At 42.7% G+C, this 11938-nt stretch overlaps 1 non-coding gene across 1 annotated transcript; it reads right to left on the bottom strand.

The window, feature by feature from the left end:
- Nucleotides 1–458: 458 nt before the first annotated feature.
- Trnaa-cgc (transfer RNA alanine (anticodon CGC)) lies at nt 459–536 on the bottom strand. Its single transcript has one exon. It is a non-coding gene; the product is annotated as a tRNA-Ala (tRNA).
- Between the last annotated feature and the right edge of the window lie 11402 nt (nt 537–11938).

Below are 11938 nucleotides of genomic sequence, written 5' to 3'. Positions count from 1 at the left end.
CACAAAATGTAAGAAACGGACGTCGATGAGGGAGAATGCTTGGTCTGGCACGTCAAAATTGAGCACTGGAAAGGAGGAGAAGATTAGTGTTTAACGTCCCGTCGACAACGAGGTCATTAGAGACGGAGCGCAAGCTCGGGTGAGGGAAGGTTCAAAAATGGTTCAAATGGCTCTGAGCACTATGGGACTCAACTGCTGTGGTCATCAGTCCCCTAGAACTTAGAACTACTTAAACCTAACTAACCTAAGGACATCACACACATCCATGCCCGAGGCAGGATTCGAACCTGCGACCGTAGCAGTCGCACGGTTCCGGACTGCGCGCCTAGAACCGCGAGACCACCGCGGTCGGCTGTGAGGGAAGGATGGGGAAGAAAATCGGCCGTGCCTTTTCAAAGGAACCATCCCGGCATTTGCCTGAAGTGGTTTAGGGAAATGACGGAAAACCTAAATCAGGATGGCCGGAGACGGGATTGAACCGTCGTCCTCCCGAATGCGAGTCCAGTGTGCTAACCACTGCGCCACCTCGCTCGGCCGGGCACTGGAAACAGAGTTGTTATCGTCTCCTGCTGCATTAGAAGTTATATACATTAGAAGCCACTGCTTCTGAAAGTGGAGTGCCTACCAAGGCTGTGGCGAACAGTTTTATGTCATTGTCAAAAACGAAACTATCGCCATCGGTGGTCACAACAAAAGCGTAGAAACTGACGAGTCGCACCTCGCGACTCATAAGTATAGCAAAGGACGTCGCCTGATAAACGAAATCGAAAACATTTGGGCCTTTGGTGGCACAGAGAGAGAATAGATGAAATGCTTTATTCTTCACGTGTACTGCCGAGGTAGGGCACTTTTAGTTACCTGGTATGAGAGTCATAACAGACGGGTGGAAGTAGCACAGCGATTTGCGAAAGGAAAGTGTGGACCACCATTTCGTCAACCACTCTATAGATTTCGTTAAGCTGAGGATCCAACTGTCCACACACAAAACAAAGAGTGTTTATGGAAATTCTTTAAGTCATCCACTAAGTGAGAAGGTCGTATGGAGCAAAAACATGCACTACCTATACGTCCATAACTTACGCTTCAGGGAAATATCTTACATTTGAAACTCTCCCCATATTTCTCAGAGATACTCCCCGAATTTATCTGGCCTATGGCAGTCATGGAGTATTGGTCGTCCGCCTGTATCACACGTGACATTGTTCATGGTGAGGATATCTCTGACGAGTAAGTAAAATTATTCCTGTGCTTTACTGCATCATTTCAATTTGGACGAGTAATTTTATGTTTCCATTCACCGTTTAGTTACGTTAACAGTTTTGTCGTCTAGGTTGCCTACGGTTCGGCTGTGGGGCAATCGATATTTATCGATTTCATTATGAAAACTACAGTTAAAGTAAGACGATTCTGTAACATCCATCAAAGATGCAATTGTGATGTAGGCGACTCGGTATAATAGATATACACCACAACTCCAAGGACTTTCACATCTTTGATTTAACTGACACTGTAGTAGTATTAAGGTTGCCCATAAAGGGCACAGCTATTACACATCGTAGTTTACCGTTTTTATCTAAAATATAAATAAGTTTTACGAATACTGACTATATGTTAATCAGATATTTTAAATGAATCAATTTTATGTTATTAGTGTATTTCGTACTTATATACTTTGACGATAGCGTCATATTATGAACGCTGATTGGCAGTTGTGAAGTAGTGTGAGAGGAAGTAGGCGGAGCCTCCGCATATTTAAGCTCATGCTCATCACTCATAACCATCAGGCGAGTTCGTAGCAGCTGAGGAGAGCTCCGCCTACCATCCTCCAAGGAAGCCATGAGTATAATAAGTTTTATTTTAACTTGTTAACATTCTGTCGTCATTAGACACTTTTCATTTTATTTTATGATGGGTTTCTAGTATTTTCTAAAATTAATTCACAGGTCTGAAGATGGTTATATAAATTTAACCGAAACCGTTCAGCCGGCAGCGGTGGCCGAGCGGTTCTAGGCGCTTCAGTCCGGAACCGCGGGACTGCTACGGTCGCAGGTTCGAATCCTGCCTAGGGGAATGGGTATGTGTGATGTCCTTAGGTTAGTTAGGCTTAAGTAGTTCTAAGTTCTAGGGGACTGATGACCTCCGCTGTTAAGTCCCATAGTGCTCAGAGCCATTTTTTGAAACCGGTCACCTTTGTTATTGAGACATAAGTGTTCTGATCAAGACTGAACTTTAATTAAAATACGATATACACTCCTGGAAATTGAAATAAGAACACCGTGAATTCATTGTCCCAGGAAGGGGAAACTTTATTGACACATTCCTGGGGTCAGATACATCACATGATCACACTGACAGAACCACAAGCACATAGACACAGGCAACAGAGCATGCACAATGTCGGCACTAGTACAGTGTATATCCACCTTTCGCAGCAATGCAGGCTGCTATTCTCCCATGGAGACGATCGTAGAGATGCTGGATGTAGTCCTGTGGAACGGCTTGCCATGCCATTTCCACCTGGCGCCTCAGTTGGACCAGCGTTCGTGCTGGACGTGCAGACCGCGTGAGACGACGCTTCATCCAGTGCCAAACATGCTCAATGGGGGACAGATCCGGAGATCTTGCTGGCCAGGGTAGTTGACTTACACCTTCTAGAGCACGTTGGGTGGCACGGGATACATGCGGACGTGCATTGTCCTGTTGGAACAGCAAGTTCCCTTGCCGGTCTAGGAATGGTAGAACGATGGGTTCGATGACGGTTTGGATGTACCGTGCACTATTCAGTGTCCCCTCGACGATCACCAGTGGTGTACGGCCAGTGTAGGAGATCGCTCCCCACACCATGATGCCGGGTGTTGGCCCTGTGTGCCTCGGTCGTATGCAGTCCTGATTGTGGCGCTCACCTGCACGGCGCCAAACACGCATACGACCATCATTGGCACCAAGGCAGAAGCGACTCTCATCGCTGAAGACGACACGTCTCCATTCGTCCCTCCATTCACGCCTGTCGCGACACCACTGGAGGCGGGCTGCACGATGTTGGGGCGTGAGCGGAAGACGGCCTAACGGTGTGCGGGACCGTAGCCCAGCTTCATGGAGACGGTTGCGAATGGTCCTCGCCGATACCCCAGGAGCAACAGTGTCCCTAATTTGCTGGGAAGTGGCGGTGCGGTCCCCTACGGCACTGCGTAGGATCCTACGGTCTTGGCGTGCATCCGTGCGGCGCTGCGGTCCGGTCCCAGGTCGACGGGCTCGTGCACCTTCCGCCGACCACTGGCGACAACATCGATGTACCGTGGAGACCTCACGCCCCACGTGTTGAGCAATTCGGCGGTACGTCCACCCGGCCTCCCGCATGCCCACTATACGCCCTCGCTCAAAGTCCGTCAACTGCACATACGGTTCACGTCCACGCTGTCGCGGCATGCTACCAGTGTTAAAGACTGCGATGGAGCTCCGTATGCCACGGCAAACTGGCTGACACTGACGGCAGCGGTGCACAAATGCTGCGCAGCTAGCGCCATTCGACGGCCAACACCGCGGTTCCTGGTGTGTCCGCTGTGCCGTGCGTGTGATCATTGCTTGTACAGCCCTCTCGCAGTGTCCGGAGCAAGAATGGTGGGTCTGACACACCGGTGTCAATGTGTTCTTTTTTCCATTTCCAGGAGTGTATATCGCTCCCCGTGCACACGTGACTTCGATATCCAAGGCTTTTTCCAAATAACAGCGTTTATATGTTTCAGTCACGTATCTTTCTCCTATTGACAGAGGCTTTTCCTCTATGGTGCCTTTGTCTTCATCGCCTTGCAGTGTATATTATGGCATCACGCTAGAGCGCGCTATTTGTCCCGTCGGGGAGTTTTTTTGAGCGCTGTCCGCTGGGGCTCGCTCTCAACCTGTCTTGAATTCATTCTGCAGCTGATCAGCGGAGACGACGGCCCCGCGTATCGCCGCCGTGCGACGGGCTGTTCACACTGGCCCGCTGGAGGGGCCGCACTCGCTGGACTGCATTTGAGAAGACGAACTGTAGTCCCAAATGTCAGGCCTACAAGCAACCATCAGTTGGCGACATCTGCTCCACCTCGAGTCGTCCACAGAAAACGCTTTTGGCGTTTTGGTGTTCCACACCTAATAACTAGAATCCTTGTGTTAGGGGAACATTATCTAAATTTATTTGAGTTTCTAGTGATGAAGAATAGGTTGAAGTCTACGACATTAGTCAGGAAGAATCAATAAGCAAGGAAGTGGAATACCAAAGTACTAAGCAATGACGAGATACGCTTGAGGTTCTCTAAGGCTATAGATGCAGCGATAAGGAATAGCTCAATAGGCATTACAGTTGAAGAGGAATGGACAGCTCTAAAAAGGGCAATCTCGGAAGTTGGAAAGAGAAACATAGAAACGAAGAAGTTTACTGCGAAGAAACCATGGGAAACAGAAGAGTTACTTGAGTTGATAGATGAGAGGAGGAAGCACAAAAATGTTCCAGGAGACTCAGGAATACAGAAATACAAGTCGCTGAGGAATGAAATAAACAGGAAGTGCAGGGAAGCTAAGACGAAATGGCTCCATGAAAAATACGAAGAAAACGAAACAGAAATGATTGTCGGAAGGACAGGTTCAGCATAGAGTCAAAACAACCTCCGGTGACATTAAAAGCAACGGTGCTAACATTACTAGTGCAACAGGAATTCCACTGCTAAATGCAGAGGAGAGAGCGGATAGGTGGAAAGAATACATTGAAACCTTCTATGCGGGGGAAGATTTGCGTGATGTGATACAAGAAGAAACACGACTTGATTTAGAAGATATAGAGTATTCAGCATTAGAACCAGAATTTAATAAAAGCTATGGAGGTAAAGCAGAAGGGATCGATAACATTCCATGAGAATCTCTAAAATCATTGGGGCGAAGTGGCAACAAAGCGACTACTCACATTGATGTGTAGACATATCAGCTGACTTTGGGAAAAATATCATCCACACAGTTCTGAAGACTGCAACAGCTCACAAGTGCGAAAATTATCGTAAAATCAGCTTAACAGCTATTGCATCCAAGTTTCTGACAAGAATAACATCCAGAAGAATGGAAAAGAAATTTATGGATGTGCTACATGACGATCAGTTGGGCTTTAGAAAAGGTAAAGGCACGAGAGAGGCAATTCTGACGTTGTGGTTAATAATGGAAGCAAGACTAAAGAAAAATAAAGACACGTTCCTTGGAATTGTCGACCTGGAAAAAGTGTTTGACAATGTACAATGGTGCAAGATGTTCGAAATTTTGAAGCAAAGTAAGGGTAATGTGTACAACAGCCAAGAGGGAGTAATTAGAGTGGACGATCAAGAACGAAGTGCTCGTATTAAAAAGGGTGCAAGATAAAGATGTAGTCTTCAGCCCCTACTGTTCAATCTGTACATCGAGGAAGCAATGATGGAAATAAAAGGAGGTTCAGGAGTGGAACTAAAATTCAAGGTGAAAGGATATCAGTGGTATGATTCGCTGATGACATTGCTATCCTGAGTGAAAGTGAAGAAGAATTACAAGATCTTCTGAACAGAATGAACAATCTAATGAGTAAAGAATATGGATTGAGAGTTAATTGAAGAAAGACGAAAGTAATGAGAAGTAGTAGTAATGAGAACAGCGAGAAACTGTAAGTAGGCTGTTTAGGTTTTTTTATTGGTAACGCCACGTAGCGCTCTGTATGAAAATCACTGGCTGTGCTGTGTGCAGTCTGTGGCTGGTTTGCATTGTTGTCGCTATTGTAGTGTTGGGGAGCTTGATGTTAACAGCGCGTAGCGTTGCGCAGTTGGAGGTGAGCCGCCAGCAGTGGTGGATGTGGGGAGAGAGATGGCGGAATTTTGAGAGCGGACGATCTGGACGGGTGTCCATCAGAAAGAGTAAATTTGTAATATTGGATATCATGGACTGATAATATATATTATGACTTTTGAACACTATTAAGATAAATATATTGTTTGTTCTCTATCAAAATCTTTCTTTTGCTAACTATGCCTTTCAGTAGTTAGTGCCTTCAGTAGTTTGAATCTTTTATACAGCTGGCAGTAGCGGCGCTCGCTGTATTGCAGTAGTTTGAGTAACGAAGATTTTTGTGAGGTAAGTGATTCATGAAAGGTATAGGTTATTGTTAGTCAGGGCCATTCTTTTGTAGGGATTATTGAAAGTCAGATTGCGTTGCTCTAAAAGTACCGTGTGTCAGTTTAAGCACAGTCACGTATCATTTTTCTAAGGGGACGTTTCATATGTCGACCCTTAGCCGAGGATACCTCAATGGAATCTTCTGATTTTTTCTTGTATTTTGTTTAATTAGTGTAGCTATTGTTTACTGCTAGCGCGTAATTGTACAGAGAATCTTCTTTGTAGTTGTAGTTTTTCATTGTTGTACAGTAAAACAATTGTGGCATGCATGCAGATTTGCACCAAGTTCTTCGCAGCTGCGCTTGCAATTAACTAGATATTATTTTCAGTGCTATGCTAATGTGTTTTCTTTTTTTGCTCTTCAAATTGTGCTTTTCTGTGTTATCGTGTGAAATATTGTGACAATAATGGCGTGTGAAAAACGTAATACTAGGCTCCAAAGTAAACTAAGAAATGACAGTGAAGACGAAAGCAGTGTGTTAGCGCCACCATGTAATGAATCAACTAATGTTCAAAGTAGTAATTTGTAATTGTGCATAGGGAAATGGAGCGGGCTGCAAATAATGGTGTAGACAGTGAAACAATTAGTGAACAGGGAAGCATTATCGATCGATCGGTCGGCAACAGCTCGGCTCAGGAATGCGAAATGACAGGACACAATATTGCAAATACAGTAGATTCAGGTTTTGTGTCCTCACCGTTTTCTCAAATAAGTCAAGACACATTTTCTGCTTTTCAAAATGCGAATATTGCCGGTTCAAATGCACTGCCGAATAGTACTGAGGAACATGCGTCAGACCTTTGAAAGGGCACGGCCGATTTCCTTCCCCATCCTTCCCTAACCCGAGCTTGCGCTCCGTCTCTAATGACCTCGTAGTCGACGGGACGTTAAACAACACTAACCTAACCATAAAGCATGCGTCAGACACCAGTGCATTGTTATTATAGTTAATGCAACAAATGGGATAACGGCTACAAAAGTTAGACACAACGCTTGAACAAAATCAGAAACAAATTTGACAAAATCTTCAAAAGTTAGACACAATGGAACAAAATCAGAGACAAATACAGCAAAAGTTAGACACGATGGAACAAAACCAGAGACTGCACACAGAACAGCCAGTGATTTTCATACAGAGCGCTACGTGGCGTTACCAATAAAAGAACCTAAACAGCCTACTTACAAAACTTAACATCAGGATTGATGGTCACGAAGTAGATGAAGTTAAAGAATTCTGCTACCTAGGCAGTAAAATACCCAATGACAGACGGAGCAAGGAGGACATCAAAAACAGACTAGCAATGGCAAGAAGGGAATTCCTGGCCGAGAGAAGTCAACTTGTATCAAATATCGGCCTTAATTTGGGGAAGAAATTTCTGAGAATGTACGTCCGGAGTACAGCACTGTATGGTGGTGAAACATGGACTGTGGGAAAACTCTAACAAAAGAGCATCGAAGCATTTGAGATGTCACGCTAAAGACGAATGTTGAAAATTAGGTGGACTGATAAGGTGAGGAGGAATAAGGAGGTTCTGCGCAGAATCGAACAGGAAAGGAACATGTGGAAAACATTGATAAGGAAAAATGTTCAAATGTCTGTGAGTTCCTAAGGGACCAAACAGCTGAGGTCATCGATCTCTAGACTTACACACTGCTGAAACTAATTTAAACTAACTTATGCTAAGAACAACACAAACATCAATGCCCGAGGGAGGACTCGAACCTCCGGCTCGAGGGGCCGCCCAATCCATGACATGGAGCCTCAAACCGTGCTGCCAAACCGTGCGGCTATGAAAAGGAGAAGGGACAGGATGATAGGACATCTGTTAAGACATGAGGGAATGACTTACATGGTACTAGAGGGAGCTGTAGAGGGCAGAAACTGTAGAGGAAGACAGAGATTGGAATATATCCAGCAAATAACTGAGGCCGTGGGTAGTAAGTGCTACTCTGAGATGAGGTTAGCACAGAAGAGGAATTCGTGGCGGTCCGCAACAAACCAGTCAGAAGCCTGATGACTCAAAAGAAGAAGGCTGATGGGCTTCTGCAGTGTAGGGGCACTGTGGTCTAGCTGTAGCTGTAACATTGTGTCAAGTAAACGCAACTCTATCTTGAAATAATCGAATGTGGGATTGCAACTATTCCATGAATTATAAAACCAATGTTTCAACAGCCGTTATTTTTATAGCTTTTTATTTAGGCTACCAGGTTCGACTCTTTAGTACACTCATCTTTAGGTGCTATACAGTAAAAATTACATCAAACAAATACATAATAAGGTGTCACTCATAGTATTATACGGGATGATTCAAAAGTAACTGTACACACTTCATGGATCTGATGGAGGAGGGGAACATTAGTGTTTAACGTCCCGTCGACAATGAGGTCATTAGAGATGGAGCACAAGCTTGGAGTTGGGAAGGACTGAAAAGGATATCGGCCGTTCCTTTTCAAAGGAACCATCCCGCTATTTGCTTTAGGCGATTTAGAGAAATTACGGAAAATCTAAAACTGGATGGCCGGACGCGGGTTTTAACCATAGTCCTGAATGCGAGTCCAGTGTGCTAACCATTGCGCTACCTCGCTTTATTTAACGTTTAACTCCTATTTCGATGCACACGTTGCATGCAGGAAGTGTGTACAGTTATATACTAAAATATATAAGTAAAAGGAAACCTGTCAAAGATATACTATGAACATATAACATTGTTTGTACACATAGTGCAAGGCCTAAGTCACCTTTCAGATATAACTCATAAAAACATTTTTCCTTTTTTAGTGGTATTAAATGAATAGCATCAGATAAACAACGTAAAATTTTACCACAAAAGTGTGAAAGAACAACATAAAATAATAAATAGTGGCATTGGAAAAATTGCTATGATAATTAGCCAATGAATGTAGTGAGGAAAAGATTGCAGTACTACATGCTATGAATAATTTTAAAAAATGGGTGTTGGTTTTTATGAACCATCTGAAAACTGTCAGAGCAAGGAAGTATAAGAAGTGTAACAACGTGATGCACTATCATGAAAGTAATATTTTGTCAACGAGACCTCCACACTCACTATTTACCAGAACGAAACAATAAGGTCAATCAGTAAAGACGAGAATATGGCAACGGACATGTAGGAAACATTCGAGACACGATCTGCATTTGGAAAAGTATATCACACAAGTGGATCGACAAGGAGACCTAAACACTGTAATGCAGTAGGGTACCAAGTCGTTTGTGAAATGAGGAAAACATAAACGAACTATTATGTGTAGCAGAATGAGCATATTGTAAAAAGTGGAGAGTGTCACTACAGATAAAGTACTCATAGCTACTGAGTATTCTTAAAAGTTAGGTAGGGGTCTAATAACTATTATGACGAACAATGACAACCGTACTCATTAGCTACCTGAAGACTGCCGGTAAAAAGAAAGTACCACAAAAAGCGCTAAAAGAAGGAAGTTCAAAAATGTGAAACAAATTGTCATAAAAGAATCAGTACTTTGCCTGTTCACATCTGGTGAAAATTAGGTGAGTCTGTAAATAAAAATAAAACATCTGGAGAAATGTACTAAAGTAGCCTGAAAACAATACTTGTAGCCTGCTAAATAGTTATCGTAAAACGTCAGCAAGGGCGAAAATATGAAATACGAATCATCAGAAAACACGCAACAACTGACAGTACGTGAGAAAAGTACAGTCATCTAATAAAAAGGAAAAAGGTAAAATACGGAAGTATCAATGCGTAAAGCGAAAACATTATACGGTAAAAAGTGAGGAGTCGTCACTCGACACAGACAATGTACGAAATAAAACAATGAACAGTCATGCGTGTCAGGAAAACAATATCACCACATCGTGCCAAATATTAAGTAATACAATCAAAATGCGAAGTATGCTCTGTAATACCAAAATAAAGTATACTAGATGTCCATGAAAAGACCGATCATGTTGTCAAATGGTCAGTTGACTACGAAGCTATCACCGTTAAGATACAAATAGTCAGCAAATATCAGAGTATGAACGTAAACTAAAGAACAACAATGACCAGTGGTCAGAATAACCAATAAATCTATGTATTAATAAATTATGGGAATACGGAGGGCCGAAACCTAGTAAATTCCAGTGTCTAAGACAGATGAATCCCATATTAAACAGTAAAATGTGTTATACACGTAGGTTCACACCACAGTAGCCAACGTCACCACATGAAAAGACCACAATCAGTAAAAGTATGAAAACTTGATAAAATGTATCTGTTACACAGATTATGTCAACCAATGTGTGTCCTCAAGGGAGTGAGCGAAAATATAAATGTCTGTGTCCGCTCACGTAAATAGAATCAAACATTAAAAAGGCGGTACAAAAGTTGCAAGCCCCTAGCAGCAGCCTTACAGCAATTGTTGTACTATCACATTTTTGTGAGCACAGGAGATCAAAGTTGACTGTTGAGAAGGATATTCCTAACAGTAAACCACTAGAAAGTACCATATGTAGAAAACCACGACTTACAGCAGTCTCACTGTAGAGGTTTATTACAAACACATGCATGTACACTTTCAGACTGCATCAATAAATAAAAAAATAAAAGAATTGTGGAGGATTGCACGCTGCTAGAGCCATTCCAAAAAAGATTACGTATAATTCACAAATAAAACCACAAACCAAAACTCAAGAAAGTAATTGACAGTATACGTCCTACAGAGAACAATAGTAAACGAAACCTATGTGGGAGTTCTAAATACTGTCACTGTGGAGAAGCAATTCAAATTTTTACATCAAAATAAATATGTAGCAGGAATCCCTTATAAACCAACAGTGGTGAACTCAACAGAAGCGTTAATGAGGCATGTATAGATGTAACAGCTAGTGTAGTGTAAAGTGAAGGCAGTACGGACTAAAATACTACGAAAACTTAGACAAACGCGAAATGACACAGGACGTGCCATTTATGTACGAACTGTGTAAGGTACACCTAACCAGAGTAGGCACAAAACCGATCTTATGTTTATATTGTAGGACATTCATTAGACTATATTTAATCAAATGATGGTAAATCAGCGAGGAAGAGTCAACTCACCAGTAACACGAAAGACTAGAAGCACTCTGTCCAGAACCGTGCTACTGCTACGCTCACACGTTCGAATCCTGCCTCGGGCATGGATGTGTGTGATGTCGTTAGGTTTAAGTAGTTCTAAGTCTAGGTGACTGATGACCTCAGAAGTTAAGTTCCATAGTGCTTAGAGCTATTCACAAGCAGTGTATGCTGTTCACATATATGCAACAACAGTCAAACGAGACACCCAGAATGACAAGTCAAAGGTGTCAATGCAAGGCGTTACTTCTAGGATACAGGAACCCACACGACGTTAGTAGATATATTACAGCGCATTCAAAAGTAAAAAGACGATAAAACTAGGTATTTTACCAAGACGACAAATGAGAATTTAAAGGACAACGATAACGATGTTCTGTTATCGGCACTGAGTTTTGCCAGTTCTAGATCTTTTTTAAAGTTAACAGCTCTTCTATTTAATATTATCAACCTTTTATAAATATTTATTCGGAGCTCCGAAAATTTTGGGATTTTCCTGTTTTACAACACAGCATTGTTATGTGCCGATACATGTGCAGGTCTGAAGACTGGAAATAATTCATCTTACAGGACAAAGAAACAGAAGCTTTAGGGATCTTTATTGGTTTGCCCCTTAGGTAAGCAGTGAAACGTGCTGTGGACAAAGAGCTTTCGAAAAATTATGATACGTCATGCCACAGCGTTTGCA

This window comes from Schistocerca nitens, chromosome 5 (assembly GCF_023898315.1).
Source record: "Schistocerca nitens isolate TAMUIC-IGC-003100 chromosome 5, iqSchNite1.1, whole genome shotgun sequence".
Taxonomy (NCBI): Eukaryota; Metazoa; Arthropoda; class Insecta; order Orthoptera; family Acrididae; genus Schistocerca; species Schistocerca nitens.
The sequence above is the reverse complement of the archived record's forward strand: the minus strand, read 5'-3'. Positions and strand labels throughout refer to the sequence as shown.